Consider the following 19,743-nt stretch of genomic DNA (forward strand, 5'->3'; position numbering starts at 1 on the left):
TCTTCAGCAGGCCTATGAGCATTTGGGTGGCACCAAGACCCACCTCCATTAACGATGTCCCGAACATATTAATGTCAGATTATTTGCATAAATTGACAAAAGAGCAAACAATTATCCACCAACAGGTGCAGCAAGCCTTGCCTGATGTATCCAGGGGCCCATGACACGTGATAAAGCCTGGGGACTTCATCCTAGTTCGCAACTTCCAAAGAACGAAGAATCTGGAGTCCAGGTGGACGGGCTCCTGGCAAGTCTTGATCACCACTTGAATTGCCCTCTGAGTGGAAGGAAAACAAAACTGGCTGCACGCCCATCACTGCAAGAAAGTCCCTCCAATGCTGGCAACCTGTGAAGAGGTGGAGGTGCAAGAGGAAGTACTCGCGAAGGACCGACCAGCTCAGAGTTGCTACCCACTGAAGACACCCTCGAACTGTCCGAGTTTCCCGACCCCACTGTGCCATCCAAGAAAGGGTACAACCTAAGATCAACGAAAGGAGGGTGCTCCAATGACCAGACCGCTAACTGAGTCAAGGTCTCAGATCAGTAGCACAGTCAACCAACGCTACCAGGAAAAGCGCTAGACCAAAGTCTGTGGTCCTGCCAGTCGTTGAGCCTCTCGAAGATGATGGAAAAAACTGAGCACCTGAAGAGCAACTGCAAAGACACCAAGACTGCCAACCTGCATAGCACAAAGACAATTGCACTTGTAGCAGCATTTTTCACCTGTCTCCTGCTAATGGTCACCTTCTGGATCATTGAAGAAAATGCTCCTGCATAGAGAACAATGTCACCCACCATGCAACCAACCACCAAGAAAAAACATTATCTGGTATCACTGTCGCCACATCTCCGAGAACGACGCAAAGAATTCTGGAATAATTATTTCTTGCAGATGCTGCACCAGCACAATCTTGCCACCAATGCCACTAACTGTTGGGTCTGCGGGCTGCTACCACATGCCACTGAACATTCCAACCCTTTAATCCCTTCACCCTTTTCTGTTCACGGATCTTGCCTTGCCTGGATGATGCTCCTACAAGAAAGTTACAAAGACAATGCCACTTCTGATGGGACAATCGCTCAGTTCTACAAGGAGTTCTGGCTAAACAAAACAGGAAGAATAGCCGCTCCCTTTAGCCCTCACACCTCTAATGTGACATTCCCAATGAATGTCCCCTCCAAAGAACGAGTGGAAATACAAGTGTTCAATAATCCTGTCAGAGCCACATTTTCCTACCTGAAAAAAGAACTGCTGCAACACTGACGGTGGCCCTATATGTGGTGAACGCTTCTGACCTGGTATGCATTGAAGGTCGTGGGACTAAGAATGTGGGTCACAGCACTTGTAACATTGTAAGGACTTTGAACACTGCCAACCCTTCAGCCTTTGTTGCATCACCCAATATGTACTTTGTCTGTGGAACCAAAGCCTACACCTGGCTCCCAAGAAACCGTGGGGGCATGTGCTACATCGCCTTTGTTTTGCCACCAACCTACACAGCCCCTGCAGAGCATCATCAAGAAAAGTGTTCTAAAGACACTGATCAAGCAGAGTCTGCCGCATCACAGTTCCTCGATGCAGCAAAAGGGCTCATCCCTCTATGGGGTCTGATGGCAAACAGCCGAGACATCAGACATCTGTCTTAAGCGGTAGAAACCGCCCTGAACGTCACAGCTGGCATCCTCATCAATATCACCAACAACACTGCCGAGCTTCAAGCGGTCCGTCTGGTGGCCCTACAAAACCGCATGGTCCTGGACGTGGTACTAGCGGACTGTGGAGGAGCATGTTGCATCATCGGTGCCAGTTGCGGCATATGCATCCCTGATAATGACCCTCTGTCTATGAAGCAATCGAACATCTCCACAGACTGTCTTCAGAAATTCATCAATGATCAGAGACTTGGACAATTGGAAGTTGGCTTTGGGGCATTTTGAAGGACTGGGGTTAGAAAATATCAATGTTTCTCTTGGTCCCAGTATTAGCAGTATGCGGTTGTTGTTTGGGTGTACACTGTATACCACCTTTGTGTTCTCTTGGCATAAGTACCTTGCGCCCCATGACTATGGTCACACAGCTAACAAAAATGAGAGTAATATATGAACAAGAGATACAGGACATTAAGGTGATCGAAATAGACTGAAAAGCTGGCTAGTTATGTTCAAAGGGGCGACTGTTAAAAGCAAAACGACAATCATGAACATTATCTGCACAGTCTTGTCTGATGGAAGTTCCTACGTGCACATAAACCGCAGTCATTCTGACTGACCGCAGCCATTTTGTATTCCGTTGGTGACCTTTGTTTTACCATGCCCTTACTAGGTTCCCTCTGACCAACCTGGTATGTGACTTGGGGGCTATAAACTATTGCCACAACAAACATCAACACCACCTGCTGCCACAAACTCTTTTCCTCTCATCTCTGTTTACATGCAAACCCATGGACACCCCTACACAAACCGGTTCCAAATACCAAACAGACTCTTGCAAACATGGTTTATTGCACTGCACACAGCAAGACTTGTTTTTGCCAACAATGGGACCTGTTTTTATCAACAGAACGGACTCTTAGATTTGGCCGGTCTGACATGTTTTAGACCCTGAAGCAAGGTCCAGCTGCAAGATTAAATTGTCAGTTTTGACCTGGGTGGGAGGAGAATTAATGTTGGGCTTGTGTAACCATGTTGATGAAACAATGTTGGGCTTGTGTGACAAGCTGCCCGGGGCGGAGACTTCAAGCTTGTAACCATGATAAATGAAACAGATACATTGTGTCAAACCTGTATAAAAGGAAGAGCCAAAGCAGTTGCCAGCAGAACACCTTCCTGAGACATCTGCAGTTGAAGTGGTCTCCTCTTAAGAGTAATAAACCTTTTTCTTGTCTTCCAGTTCCAGCGCTTGCCTCATTATTTTGGTAACGAACCAAGGGGAATTAGAGGTGAGACCCTGTCACCGGGCAGCATTGGGGGTCTTAGAAGACTCGCTGCTTTTCACACAACAACTACCATCTGACTACTACCACCCTACCCTAATCGTCACTATACCCTAACCACCAACACAACCCTAACCACCACCAGCTTCATTCTTCTCCCTACCTATGACCTCCTACCCTAACCACTACCAACCTACTCTAACCACCACCACCCTAATAATCTCCACCCCTCTACCCACCACCACCTCTCTCTGCAACTTCTTCTTAAGCACCACCTCCACTGGACCCTAATCACCATCACTCAAGCCACAACCACACTAACCACCTCACAAACCACCAACTTCACCACCACCACTACCCCACCATCACTACCCTCACAACCACCACCACTCATCATCATCACCAGCATCACCATAACCTCTACAACCAGCATCTTGACCACCACCACCCTACACTAACCACCACAATACCCTAATCACCACTATACCAATACCACCACCACAACCCTAACAACCACCACTGCAACCACCACCACCCTAACCACCATCACCATCATCCTCCTCACAAGCACCCGACTATGACCCGATACCCAGACAGCTACTATCTAACCTAGCTATCACCACCCTAATAACCTACACCACTCTACCCACCACCACTCGTCTCAGCAACATCATCATAACCACCACCCCATCCGACCCTAACCACCATCACTATAACCAGCACCCAAATCACCACCATCTTAACCACCTCCATCACCCTACCCTAACCACCACCATCATCCTACCATAACACCACCACCACTTAACACCGTTCTCTCTACCCTAAGTGTCACCAACATCTTACCCACCACCCTAAACCACTCTCATCATTGCCATCACCGTCCTACCCCACCCTAATCACTGTCCTAACCACAACCATACTATCATCGCCATACCATCACCAATATATCACCACCACCATACCACAACCACCCATCTGCCCCCTTCCACCACAACCCTACCATTACCCAACCACCTCCCTACCACCATCCTACCCATCACCTTAACCATCACTATCATCAGCGTTGCAACCATACTACCCTCATCATCCTCACCAGCACCGCCTTCACCTCATCAACCACCACCACCCTACTCTAATCACCACTATACCCTAACCACCACCCCTTCCACCCTCCTCACCAGCAGAACAGTACCCATGATGCCCTGCATTAACCACCACCAGCCTACCCTAACCACCACCATCCTAATAATCTCCACCACTCTACCCACCACCACCCCTCTCAGCAACTTAATTTTAACCACCACCGAACCCTAATCACCATTCCTCTAACCATAACCACACTAACCACTGCCCACACCACTAGCTTTACCACAACCACCACAGTGCTCATCATCCTCACCAGCATCACCATATCCTCTACAACCAACCCCTTGACAACCACCCCTACACTAACCACCACCCTACCCTAATCACCACTATACCCTAACCACTGCCACAACCCTAACAACCACCATTGCAACCATCACCACCCTAACCATCACCACCCACATCCTCCTCACCAGAATCACCCTAAATATGACTGCCTACCAAAACACTCACCACCCTACCATAGCCACCACTACCCTAATAATCCCCACCACTCTACCCACCACCACCCCCTCAGCAACATCATCTTAACCACCACCCCATCAAGCCCTAACCACCATCACTCTAACCACAACCACACTAACCACTACCCTATGAACACCCTACTACCACCATGCCTTACTCACCACCACACTGACAAGCACTACTCCAACCACCACTACTCTAACCCCCATCCTCATCCTAACCACCACTATCCCACCCTTACCACCACCCTAACCACCTCTGCCAAAACCACCCTAACCACCACCACCGCCTTCATCACCCAAACCAACACTCAAAGCACCAACTTAACCATCCCCACCCATACTAACACTAGAGACACCACCCTCTCATTACCACTCTAACACCGCCCTAACTACCACCACCATAACAACTACCACCCTGACTAGTCTACCACCACCCTACTACAAAACTACCCCTACCACCATCACCCTAACCACCACCCTAAGACCACCCTTATCACAACCAACACATCCATAACCACCCTACCCTAACCACTACAAACCGACCATAACCAACACTACATTACACTAAACACTACACTATCTTAACCCCCAGCCAACATCCCCTAACTACCACCCTAACCATGACCATCACAACCCTCCTACTATAATCACCACCATACCCTAAACACCACCACTAGCCTAACCACCATCACCCTAATCCACTACCACCCTAATCATCATCACCACCCTAACCACCACCACGTTCACCACCTTCACCACCACCACTCTAGCACCACCAACCACCCTCACCAGCACCACCACCCACACAACCACCTCAATACCATCACACTCACCACCACTCTCATGACCCTCACCACCACCCTAATCACCACCTCCATCTTACCACCACCCACACAGTCACCCCATTACCTCGCTCACCTGCTTTACCACCACCTTCACAATCACCACCCTAACCTTCATCACGTTTACTACCTTGACCACCTCAACCCTAGCAACACAAACACACACCCATCTGCACCCTCACCACCACCCTCACCAGCACCACCACACTCACTACTACCACTGTCTCCACCACGCTCACAACCACCGTAATCACCACCCTCATTCCATACTCACCAGCCATATCATCACCAGCACCACCCTAATCATCACCTCCCTAACAACCACCCTAACCACCACCACATTACCCTGAGGTTCCTCCTGTCCTCGTCCCATTCATGACAAGTGGAGATAATCTAAAATATTAAGTGTCAATAAACAGTACTTCAAACACTTAAAAAGGTAAACTCTATAATTAATGTTCCAAACCATGTATGTTATGTCATGTTATGTCATGTTATTACCTTGCTTACCATGTATGTACTTATGCAATGCTTTCTTCTGCTATGGGTTGTCTGCTGGGTGTGTGTTATAGTGGTTTACTCTAAAGGTTGAATGTCACGCTTTGTATTCTACTGCTTGTTGCTTATAGTTGTACTTTGCAATAGTTCTCTGTAATTATTGTTTGCCGTTGCTTAGTGGTTGCTTTCGTTTCTTGGGTGTGTATTTGCTTTTGTGTTATACTTATCTTTAAGTACGGTTTAATATATCCAACATGATATGATGTCATTCTTTTTTTCTACTATCACTAATTGAAGACTTACCTACACTTAAACCTTTTTGGATGGACAGTCAGTCAAATCTACCAGCAATTCGTGCATACTTAGACGACATCTTGGATTTGCACCTGAAAACTCCAGCATTGCAACTTGCCACTTGCATGTGTCCGCCCATGTGAAGCCATGAGAAGGACTGGGTCGCAAAGGGAATCCAGACACTGCTTGTCACTTTATTCATGGCCAGATTGGACAGGCTGGCCGACCCATCTGGAGTCAAGTTATGTTTCTGTATTTCTTTCCTTGTCAGTTCACATTTATTGAGGGCAATGCAGCCAATAGCAACTTCTCAACACAAGCCCATCTGCATAAAACATCCTTAAATGATGTAAACAGACTTTGACCTATTTTCAAACTCGGCACTTGTTCTATATAAAACAGTGAGGCAATATATGCTCACTTTTGTCAACAGAAAGCAAAAGTCATTTTATAAATTTCATAACTACGTAAAACTTTACTGTTTTTCATTCCTGTCTATTCTGAAATGATCACTGGAAATGTGCATGCTTCTCTAACCGAATGCATATGACACACACACAATGACTAAGTGCAGCTACTCTTCTTGGAACTGTTTAGCGTCTATTTTATGAGAACAATAAAACTCACAACCAAGAAACGCACATACCTACGGACACACTTGTAGAGATTTCCATAGCCTTTCCCCCTCACGGACTTAAAGGAATTTTAATTTACTATGTAATTTCCTCGCCTTGTTTGCCAGGCCCATATCACAACACCTCTCATATCCTGATGCAAACTATATTTTGCATACTCCACGCGCATTACTCGAATTTACAACGTAGAATTACGTGTTTTTGTGGCTCTGGAGGTCAAAGACCTTTGCTTAAGGACTTCCTGTGCGTGTGTAGAGAGAAATGCTGGCGAGTATTATCCTATTGTCATTATATCACGTTCTGTCAAATTCCTTTTCACATGTGCTGTCTAACAACCTTTGCGCTTAGCCGCTCCTTCGGGTCTGCCAGAGACTGTTGTTCAAAGATATTTCTTAACTTCTTCATGGTTTTAACCAGTGCAGCCCTGGACAAAAGGCCTTTTTCTCTTCTGTTCCAAGCTAAGCCTCTAATGCTTCACCAGAATATCAAGTCACACAAATGCTCCCTACAAAATGATCGAATTACATACTTTGTATGTAAACTACCAAAATATGCAGTCATAAACATGATGGAACGGAGTATCTCCAAAAATAAGGTAAGTATATAACAAAAATCATATTTATAGTGGTATATGTAATTTATTTAAAATATCAAAATACAAAAATTATAATGAAAAAGAAATAGTTTAATTAGAAATGTAAAGGAAAAATATATGTCTATTTATAAATATTTTTAAAATTGACAAAAAGGATGACTGAACCTTTTTAAAAAAAACAATAAATAAAAAATGTGCACAATAACGTAAAACTAAAAATGAACACATATATATGCAACAGAAAACATATATGAACCGTAGTTTATATATCAAGATTAATATGAAAATTGTTTTAATTAAAATGGTGAGCTAAATAAATAAACTAGGTGTGTGTATATATATATATATATATATATATATATATATATATATATTCACTAAAAAAAAAACATAGGTTTTAGACCTTATATAGTTAGGAATTAACATATAAAAAACCATTGAAATTCCTCCTATATAGTTAGCTGGACATTTTATTGACATAAAACCCAATGAAATTCCATATATAGTTAGTTGCAATAACTATATATCGCGCACCCGAAATCCACTGCTGATGATGTCACATATTACATCATTCATGACATGGTCAGTGACATCACTGATGACATCACTGATGACATCATCCAGTGACTGTGTGTTTCTGTAAAGTTTAAATATGTTTTACATATTGAAGAATGAGTGAATGTATAAGTGTCTGGATGAAGGATTTAGTAGGTGCGTGACTGACTGAGCGAGTGAATGAATGTGTCTTACTGAATGCATGGGCTAATGACTAAACTGTCTGAAGGTGTGCATCAATATGTCTGTTGTTGTGCAAGCTGCTGCATGTGTTGATCAGTAGCTATATGAGTGGCTATATAGCTTATTGATTGGTTGCCCAAGTATTTGTATGGAAGACTGAGTGTGTGTGTAACTGGCTGGGAGGCGAGTGACTATGTGCAGATCAATGTGTACTTGTATAAGTAATTGTATAAGAGAGTAAGTATGTGTTAGTATATGTTTGGAAAAGTAAGGTGTTCTGTGTTTAACTGTATAGATGAGGAAATCGAAGTGTGATTGATTCTTTACAGGACTGACTAGGTGTGTGAGTAACTCCATGGATGAGTGGCAGTGTGTTAGTGTCTGCATAGGTGTATGAGTGCATATGACAGTGTTGTAAAAATGAGTGACTGTATGTACGAGTGATTGTATGGGTGAATGAGTGAATGTGTGCGTAGACGTAGGAATCAGTGAGTGCGTATGTAGTAACTGGTATTGGTGTGTCATGATGTCATCAGTGATGTCATTTGAGATGTCATCAGTTATGTCATCAGTGATGTCATTTGAGATGTCATCAGTGATGTCATCAGTGATGTCACTGACCATGTCATGAATGATGTAATATGTGACATCATCAGCAGTGGATTGCGGGTGCGCGATATATAGTTATTGCAACTAACTATATATGGAATTTCATTGGGTTTTATGTCAATAAAATGTCCAGCTAACTATATAGGAGGAATTTCAATGGTTTTTTATATGTTAATTCCTAACTATATAAGGTCTAAAACCTATGTTTTTTTTAGTGAATTTCATTGGTTTTTTAAAGGCTAATTCCTAACTATATATAGTGTATAACCTATGGTTTTTTCAGTGAATTTCATTGGTTTTTTAAATGCTAATATATAGATATGTAAGGGCAGAAACCTATGGTTTTTTCAGTGAATTTGCAAGGTTTTGAAAATGCTAATTCTATTAGCGGATAACGTTTAAATATGTTACTATCCTTGTGGGACCACCTGAGCAGCCCTAGGGATCCGATTTTTGATGCATGAACGATGGTTGGATGCATGATGGATGAATGATTGTTGGGTGGATGCATGGATGGATGCATGCATGATAGATGGGTGAATGGATGCATGAATGATGGATGGATGCAGGATGGATGGATGGGTGGGTGGATGGATAGATGTGGGCTGTGGCATTTGATTTCCCAGTAACATTTACCATTAAAATGTAATTATTCAGATTAATAAAATCACAGACGTTGCAAGCATCAGCGGGCGGGTGGGGAGGCGCAATTACTAACAATAAATGGCACAGAGGGAGTTTCATAAATTCACACATGGGATGCCCTAGATCCAAGAACAACAGAGCAGTTATCCTCAGTGAAAACACTTTGTTGCAGCCAGTCTAGTAAACCCTCAGCAAGGATGACCGCGTTAAATAAATTACACAGGCAAACAATCTTCGTATAAAATGCCTTGAAATTAAGTTAAGACCTGCCCCAAAATACATTAGCAAAAATTATCGAGGATTAACTATATTACTAGAGAACTTAAAAAAAAAATTATATTTTCCTAATTCCATTTATTAGAATTTCGACCACAATATCATATGCATCGTACTTAGTCGGATACAGTCACAAATGGTCTCCTCGTTGTTTTGAATGTTTACCTTAGCATATATAATATCGATTTTTTAATGATTTACAATTAACATCCATCTTGCATGAAAATATTTCTAAAATATTTGGAAACAATAGATGAAAAGTGGAAGGTGTAAAGATTACATGCCTCGCATTTGCATCATTACTGTGAAAACACTTAATATGTGCATAAGGTAACAACTATTTATTGAAAAATCAATGAGCCCAACCTAAGTTGTTCGAGAAATAAAATGTGCTAATGAAGGAAAATAGATTGTCGCCTAAGAGTTAATCATGGGATTAGGCATGTGTGAACTTGCTGGTTATACCATTTTTGCTCTAGTTCATTGTTAACTTTAGATACTCTTCGGAACAGAATGCCACTTTTCAGGTGCTCCAGAAAACTCTTAAGACAGATGTCTAATGGCTGAATCGCATATCAATTTTTGATGGCGCTATTGCAAGTTCTTGATGGACAGTTCATGGTGAAAACAACATTTACTACTGTATTATGAAATAAGTTAGGTTTGACCAGAATATTTGCACATGTTTCAGCAGATTGCAGCAGAGGTACAGGAACATCACAACACATCACCATAGTGCAGTAGCACACCACAACAACTGCAACAAAGCACAACAAAACACAACAGAGGGGAACAACACAACATAGCAACATTAGCATAACAATTATGAAACAAATATAATGCACCAATACAATTTAAAAAAACAACAAAAACAAACACAGGAGTGATTAACGGCGCCGCACTCACCGGCTTCTTGATCGGAGAGCGGCTCCTTCCTAAGCTCCTCGGATACCGTGGGCGGGGCTCCTCCTCTCCGGAGCCTCGCCGGTCAGCCGCGCCTCGGCTGCCTCACCCCGGGGCTCTAGGCATGAACACAGGAGTGATGGTTTGGTCGCCAACATCACCCGGTCCCCCCTCGGCACGGGAGACCGGACGGACACAGCAAAGGCTTCCCCCAGGCAGGAGGAAGCGGAAACCACGTCCTCCCGGCCCCGCCCACAACCAGGCGGCGGCCATCTTAAGGCAGCTCGGGCGGCGGCGGTGATCTCGGGGGGCAAAACGAGGGGTGGGCACCCTCGAAATTACATTAAAAACAATAAAATGAAAGAGAGAAGCCCCCCAAGCCCCGCCCCCAAGCCCCCCCCCCAAAAAAATCGCGAAAAATCGCGGGGTGCGCACACGCGTTCGCGCTTATAGATATATAATTGATTTCTCTTTGATTTCTCTTCTAATTTTCTCAAGAACCACTGGAGGGATTTACACAATTTTACCAAAAGCGTGATCTGCATACCAGACACTACCATTTTGACAAGTTTGGTGTAATTCCCTTCAGCGGTTCAAGCTGTAGCTAAAGGTCCTATGCAAATTAACATATATATATATGTATATATTATGTATAAATATGTAATATATATACAATTTTATATATATGGGTGCTATGCCTATTTGGTGCATGGAAAGGTTCAGGTGATCTGTCAGGCAGGTGCCAAGAAAAAAGGGGGGAGGGGGGTCCCAAAACACAATTTTAACAGAATTGTTTTCTTCCTTTCTTTGTGTTTTTTAGCACTTTGGTGTAATTTGTTTAATTTTTCAAGATGGTGCTGACTGTGACTTTTGCTTTAAAGCCTATCATTTGTGTTGATGTATATGGTTTGCTTTTTTAAGACTTGGTTGTACTATCACTGTTGTTATGTGAGCAAGCCCCTTTGCGGTCAAAACGCATGTCAGGACCGGAGGCTCCGATTATGCTTCTCTATTTTCTTTACTGACAAATTCTCAGCAGCCAATCAGAAAAGTGAAACAAAAAATACAAACTACAATACCCATGAACCCTAGAGGGTGTCATATGGTAACCATAGACTAGACCCCTATATAAGGAGTATAAGACAATAGCACATCCTCTTTCTTTGCTGCTCCGCAGCCAGTTAAGTGCATTTCCTTTTCTTAAGCTTGTTGTTGCTTGCCTACTCGCATTTATTTATTTAGTAGTTTGTAGAGCGCACAGCTACCTCCAACGGAGGTGTCCCGGCGCTGAAGCTATACCCTCTTAAAGGGTCAGTGGATTGGTGAGGGGTTTAGATAATTTAGACGAGGGAGAAGAGCCAGGTCTTGAGTTTTTTTCGGAATAGAGGCTCTGACGTCAAGAATCTTAGTTCTATGGGAAGTTGGTTCCACAGTTTGGAGGTGGTCACTGCAAAGCCTCTTCCTCCCGTGCGGACCAGGCGAAAACGGGGGCAGATCATAAGGTGGAGATGGTTGGATCTAAGGTTTCGGGAGGCTTGTGAGTGTTTAATTCTGTGGCGCAAGTATAGAGGCCCTCGATCATTCATTGCTGTAAAAGCCACCTTCTACGCTGTTTTGCATTTCTTGTTACCTGTATATGCTGCTTTGATTGCGCTGCAACTGTTTGCTGTGTTTTTCATGCTCCTGATGCTTTAATTCCCTTTGTCTGCTGAAGCGCTCACTCGCGCTTGGTCTTTGGTATTGTTTCGATTGCATTTCGGCTCGCTTTTCACCCGACGTCTTTCGTCTGGGTGCGGGCGCCGCAGGCTTCTTACCCCATTGCCGGTTTTCATTATTTGAACAGCGTGCTGCACGCGCCGCTTGGGATCGCGGCTTGCCTCCCCGCCTGCGACGTCCTTTGTGGAGTGGGAGACGGGGAGCGAGGTCGCGCGCACACTGTTTGCGCTGACCTCGATTTTGACAAAGGTTTCGGCTGTTCCGCGCATGCGCGGCGGACATTTTTCGCATACCGGTTTTTCAGTCAGCTGTTTTCCGGTATTTCTGGTGTGTAGGAGCAGCGCTTCTTCAGCTCAATACCCACAACCTCGTCAAGCCTCCCAGCGACGCCCAGGTCCTACTGTAGACCTTGGGCTAGATAATTGTGCATAGGCTGCAATCGAATTGCTGAGTACTTTGCAACCAAGGTCTCCAACATATATAACTCCTTCCCCCAGAGGACAGACAGCGGCCTTGCCCCCTTGGAATCCCCAAGAATGGAAGGGGAACATCGGCTAACCACTTTTTTCACTCCTTCCACTACGGAGCTTCTCCGTATTTGTGGATCCATAAAATCCGGTTCCCCTAGAGATCCGACCACTCCCAGTCGGCTAAAGGACAGCTTCCAGTTCTAGAGCCCTATGTGCGTCAGCTGCTGGACATCTCCTTTGAGTCTCAGGTGGTCCCGAAGGCCTGGAAACAGGCAGTGGTACTTCCTCTGCAAAAGAAGGCCAATGTTAGCTTCGAAAAGCTGGATAACCTCCGTCCTATTTCCCTCCTTCCCTATATGGCGAAGGTGGCGGAAAAAATAGCCAACATACAGCTCATGCAGTTCGTGGAGACGGCTTCGCTACTCCACGACTCGCAATTTGGTTTCCGCCCCCGTCATTCGACGGAATCTGCTCTCCTCGTGGCGGTGGAAGCACTCAGACAGGGAGTAGACGAGGGCCAAACGATGGCATTGATCCTACTAGACTTAAGCGCAGCATTCGACACTGTAGCACATTCCACCTTGCTACAGTGTCTGAATGGAGGAGGGGTGACAGGAGCTGCGCTTGGTTGGATCATGTCCTTCCTTTCCGAGAGGTGCTTTCAAGTCAGGTTGGGTGATTGCTACTCCAGGGAGATTGAGTTGGGCCAGGGCGTACCTCAGGGTTCGTCCCTGAGCCCAACTCTTTTTAACATCTACGTCTCCCCCCTGGCGGCTATCGTGGAGGGGTACGGTCTCCGCCTGGTGTCCTACGCCGATGACACACAGCTGGTCATCTACCTATCGCGCGCGCCCGGACTGGCGGCGGACATCTTCAGGAACTGCATGAAAGACCTTGCTGCCTGGATGTCTGCAAACTGTTTAAAGCTAAACGGGAGCAAGACCGAGGTGCATGTGGTGGGGGGTGCACCGTCTGCGTGGTCGTTGGCGTGGTGGCCACCCTGTCTGGGGGAGGTTCCTGCTCCCTGCTGTGAGGCCAGGAACCTTGGCGTGTGGCTAGATAAGGACCTCACCTTTGGCCCACATGTCGGTCGGGTGGCAGGGATCTGCTTCAGTGTTCTGAGAGCTCTTAGGAAAGTACTAGATCTGCTTCCCATTTCTGCTCGTCAGACACTGGTGCATGCCTTGGTCACCTCCCGACTTGATTATGGGAACCTGCTTTATCTGGGGGCCACAGGCAGGGTCATCGGCCGCCTGCAGGTTCTTCAAAACGTGGCAGCGCGGCTGGTCCTTAGACTCCCTAGGAGGTCATCTGCCAAACCAGCCTTGCGAGCGCTCCACTGGCTCCCCATAGAGAGGAGAGTGGAGTTTAAGGCCCTTGCCACCTGTCACCGTATTCTGAATGGCAAAGCACCTCTTCCGCTCCAGAGCCTAGTAGCCCATTATGAGCCTGCACGCAGTCTCCGGTCTTCGCAGACCGGGCTGTTAAAAGTCCCAAGAATATTCAAAGCTCGTATGGGAGGCAAATCCTTCAGATACCTTGCTCCCAAGTGCTGGAATAATCTTCCGCTGGATCTTCGGCTTGAACCCTCCGAAGTCCAGTTTAGGAAAAAACTAAAAACGCACCTTTTCAGTAGATAGCTTGGTTGGGAGGAGGGGGGACAGTCACTCCACTTGTCATAGCGCGGGGACACGCCAGTGGCGTAACCAGGCGCTTAATAAATGTCCATTAATAATAATAATAATAAGGCTCTGCCTAGAGTGGTTATTCTGGGCAAGCCCTCCCTCCACGTTTTACAAATTATTGCACACTTGGGTATCTCTGTTCCAGTGTTGCTTGGCTTGCCTGGGGTTTACGCCACTCCCCCTTATTTATCACTGCCACTACCTATTACTTTATTTGTGCCTTTGCCAGTGCCTACTATCTCCTTTCCTCCTGTGGGTATATTTTGGCACTTCCCAGTGCGTATCATGTCTGAATACTACTATGATGACGCAGACTATTTTGAGGAGGAGCCGTCTGGGTCATTGGAGAATGAGCTTGTTGAGGCTCTGGATGTGGGAGTTCAACACTTCGTTAATAAGGCTATGGTCAGGGCAATTGAACCCTTAAAGCACCATCTTTGCAATTATGCTGTACAGCAGGGTTGGGTCCCTGGCGCTAAGTCTCGTTCTTCTTCTTCTGGTAGTAAGGTGTCTAAGAATCCGCATTCTTCAGACTTTGCCAAACTCGCGCAGTCATTGTCCTCTGACCACTCTTATGTTTCCATGAGCAAAGATTCCTCTTCCAAATCGCCTCGCAGGGATGATGGTGATACCTCTTCCTCTGTTTCGACGTCTGAGTCAGAGGCTTCCCCTCCCCCAGCCAAGAAACAGCGCAAAGAGTGGTACGTTGACGCTCCTTCCCATCCTTCTTTGCTGACTTTTGACCTCACTGCCATCGTTCACCCTAACTCTTCCTCTTGGCTACCTTCTGCTGAGGTTGCAGATTACGTTCAATCCCACTTGAGACTACCCTTTGACAAAGATGTCAAGGCACGCCTGAGGTCAGAATGTCCACGCCCGGATTTGTCGGACAAGGTGGCGGATATTCCAGAAGTGGATCCTTCCATGCTTACATACTTGAAAAAGTATACTAAGGACCCTAAGAAGGGTATAGATAGTGCATGGAGATCTTGCCAGAACAAATTGCTCAATTTGACCGTCCCTCTCACAAACATCTTCGATTTAGGTTTCAAAGCAAAGGCTACAGGACATATTATTAATCTGGATGATCTCATTGGTTGGGCTCAATGTGCAGTTTGTCTATTGGGCAATGCCAAATGCGGAATGTCCAGTGAGCGCCGCCGCTCTATTCTCCTGAAACTGGACCCAAAATTGGCGGAGTTATCTTCCTCGGAGTCAGGTCCTCTGGCGCAGGGTCCTTTGTTTGGCCAACCATTCCTGAATGAATTGACAAAATTTGTCGCCACGTTCAGTGGCCTAGATAAGGCACAAGGTTCCTTAAAGAGGACTTTTCGTCTGGTTTTTGGAAGGGCCGGACAACATCGGGGCGGTCGTTCGGTCGCGGTTACCAACAAGGCACCCAGCGAGGCTATAATTCTCAACGTGGGAAGTATCAAGACTCAAATTCCTCTGCAAATTTCTACCCCACACATGGTTCCCGCAACTATACCAAGAAAAGATGATATGGTGGTAATCAGGGAGGTCAACGTGATGCCTCTACTTCAGGTGAGCCTAATTCCTTTTTCGGAGGTTCACTACAGTTTTTTCTCCACAAATGGCAAAAGATCTCGCAAGATGCATGGATCCTAGAATCGGTTCAGGGTTGCAAGATCAAATTTCTTCACTCCCCATCCCCCATTTCCAGCGAAATCGAATCTCTTCTGCGGAAAGGGGCCATAGTGCAGCGGGTTCGTCATCCTCAGGTATTTGCCAGCAACGTCTTCCATGTTCAGAAGAAGGAGGGTGGATCCAGGCTTGTTTTAAATCTGAGAGAGTTCAATGGATGGATTGTATATCGTCACTTCAAGATGGAGGGGATACATCTTCTTCACGATCTTCTTCAAGAAGGGGAAAGATGCTTATCTGTCAGTGCCCATTTACAAACCTCATAGTCGTTTTCTTCAGTTCCAATGGCAAGGGACGTGGTACGAGTAAAAAGTCCTTCCGTTCGGCCTCTCGTCAGCACATTGGTGCTTCACGAAACTTCTGAGGCCTTTAGTAGAGTTTCTTCGCACAAGAGGCGTCTGTTTCATCATTTATCTGGATGACATTCTCATCTTAGATCAGTGCCCTAGTCTGGTTTTGCAACATCTTGCTTGGACCGTGGACCTCTTGCTGAATCTGGGATTTCTAGTCAATCCTCAGAAATCGGTGTTGATTCCTTCTCAAACTGTGGAGTTTCTGGGCTTTATGGTCAATTCCCTCTCTTGTCAACTCCTTCTGCCCCCTCAGAACATCAGATCGATCAAGAGAGAGTTGTGGTTGATTTTGTTCAAGCAGACTGTGTCCTTGAGGTCTGTAGCCCAGGTTGTCGGGTTGTTAGCTTCTTCTATACAAGCGATCTTCCGGGTCCCCTTCATTACCGAGCACTTCAACGGCTCAAGACCGCCATCTCCAGAAAGGCCTCCGGTATTCCGATCAGATGTTGTGGGGCTGGTACATATGGAGTTGTGGAACGGTCAGGCCCTGTTTGGCCACACGCCTGAGGTAGTCATCGAATCTGATGCCAGTCGGTGGGGTTGGGGAGCCCAGTGTTGTCCTCTGTCCACGTGAGGCCGTTGGTCTCAGGAGGAATTGTCTCTACACATCAATTGCCTGGAACTTCTAGCGAGTTCCTTTGCGATTCGGTGCCTCTCTCCCCGTCAGACGAATTGTTGCATCCTTCTCTGCATGGACAATGTGTCTGCGGTTCGTTATGTCAACAAGTTGGGCGGGACACGATCCCGACTTCTAGTGGAGATTGCGAAGGATTTCTGGCATTTTTGCCTTCAGAACAAATTGTTTGTAGTGGCGGAGTATCTTCCAGGGTGCAGCAACCAGGTTGCCGATTGGCATTCCCGCCATCTTTGGGACTTCAGCGATTGGCGGCTTCACCCTCAAGTGTTCTGTTGGTTGACCAAGTTGTGGGGTCCTTGCCAAATCGACCTGTTTGCCTCCAGGCTCAACAAACAGATTCCAGTATTCTTCCGCTGGTGTCCGGATCCGGAGGCCCTAGCCACGGATGCGTTCCTGCAAGTGTGGCCTCAGTTTCCGAAGCGTTGTTATGCGTCCCTCCGTTTGCGATGATTCCGAGGGTCCTGGCCCGGTCCAAATATTGTCAGATGGAAGTGATTCTGATCACTCCTCTTTGGAGGGCGCAAGCCGGGATCCCGGTGCTTCTGGAATCTGTTGTTAGATCCTCTCCAATCTCCACATCTGTTGGTGACATCAGGTCAACTCATGCTGGTCGCTTGGCGAATTTCGGGGACCGCTGGAAAGTCCCAGGCCTTTCGAGAGACACTACCAGATTTATCAATGAAGCTTGGTCGCCCAACACCCACAAACGTTATGCTACAGCATGGAAACGTTGGTGTGATTGGTGCTCTCAACGGGAAGTGGATCCCACTTCAGCAGATGTTTCCTTGGTAGTGAACTTCCGGGCATCTTTGGTGGCTTCCGGCCTTGCTTATCGCACTGTCAACAATTTCAGGTCAGCCATCTCGGCGGGTCACTGACGGCAAGCATCTGGGTGAATATCCATTGTTGTATAAATTGCTTAGAGGTATCTGGTTGGTTAAACCCCCTATTCTAAATATTCAGAGCTTTGGGATGTCTCCCTTGTCTTACGTCTTTTGGAGTCATGGCCGGTAAATCAGTCTTTGTCTGGTACGCAACTTTCTGCCTACCTCGCTATGTTGCTCTGTGTAGTCGCCTGTAAACGCGTTTCTGATTTTCGCGCTCTTGATCTAGCGGGTCGCAGATTTACACCACAAGGTGTTACTTTTTTGATCACAAGACGCACTAAATGTAACACCTCTTCCATTACTTACCCTGCCTTTCCTGACAACCCCAAACGGTGTGTGGTTCAATGTATCCGGGATTATGAGGTGAGTACTATAGGTTATCGTCAAGATATGACAGGTCAATTGTTGATTGCTTTGCAGAAGCCTTTTCGCCCAGTGACCCCAGCTACACTAGCAAGATGGGTACGTTGGCTCATGGGCGAAGCAGGTATTGACATTTCTAGATTAGGTGCTCATTCTGCTGATGGTGCTATGGCATCCAAAGCATTTTCTCTGGGAGTCAGTTTAATGGACATTATGAAGACTGCTGATTGGTCCTCTGACTCTACATTTAAATAGTTTTATTACAAACCTATTGTTAATATTGCATCTGTTGTGGTGGCTCAGCTTTGAACAAGCATAATCAGAGCCTCCGGTCCTGACATAGAATTCAAAATTTGCGAACATTCGTGACAAGAATTTTTAATTCTATTAAGGACACGGAGGCGAGGATTATTCCACCCATAATTCAGTACTGTAATGTCTGATTTGATATGTTTATACTGCAATGTATATTTTTGGAGTTTTGTTTACCCTTCCCTTAGGATGTTCCTCCTTTTGGAGGTCTGGTATTACGACTTTACCTTTCAATTTCAGGTTCTGATCCCAAGTAAAGCGTGGTGTCAATTGCTTTTGCGACGCCTCTTCGTGGATTCACACTGGATGCTGTTCCTTTGCTGTTAAGTTCACGTTTGATGTTGCCTGTCGGCCGGTGGATTTCCTTCTGTTGGGTGGGTTCTTCTTTCCTGCTGTTCCAGAATTTGAACTGTTTATTATTGTCTGGACTTAAATGATATTCTACACAAAGAAAGAGGATGTGCTGTTGTCTTATACTCCTTATATAGGGGTCTACTCTATGGTTACCATGTGACACCCTCTAGGGTTCATGGGTATTGTAGTATGTATTTTTTGTTTCACTTTTCTGATTGGCTGCTGAGAATTTTCAGTAAAGAAAATAGAGAAGCATAATCCTCTCCCCCGTTTCCTTAATAGAATTTAAAATTCTTGTCACGAATGTTCGCAAATTTTGAATTGATGAATAAACACCAGTGGCACGGTTTCTCCTGAGAGGGCTAAAACTGATATAAAGCAAACTTACAAGTGATGGCGAACAGCAAAGATCGACTGCCAATTTCACCTGTGAGCAAAGTCAACAAAGACCGAAACGTGTAAGGTGCACAGAATTGCCGATGTCTATATAACACAATAAAAGTAAGCACAGTTTAATCGAAAGTGGGACTCTTTTTTCCTTTGGCACAGGAGTTTGAATGATACTTAGTAGCATGGTCCTGCCACATTAATCCTGCACAACCACATGAATGAGCGCCGCACAGCCCAAACATGGACCAGCAGCAACTACTAGAAATATGGGCGTTGGCTTCCGCTGTGGATCACTGAGGTAGAGTGGGTCATTGAAGCCTTGAAAAGGTC

The sequence above is a fragment of the Lissotriton vulgaris genome, chromosome 7 (assembly GCF_964263255.1).
Source record: "Lissotriton vulgaris chromosome 7, aLisVul1.2, whole genome shotgun sequence".
Taxonomy (NCBI): Eukaryota; Metazoa; Chordata; class Amphibia; order Caudata; family Salamandridae; genus Lissotriton; species Lissotriton vulgaris.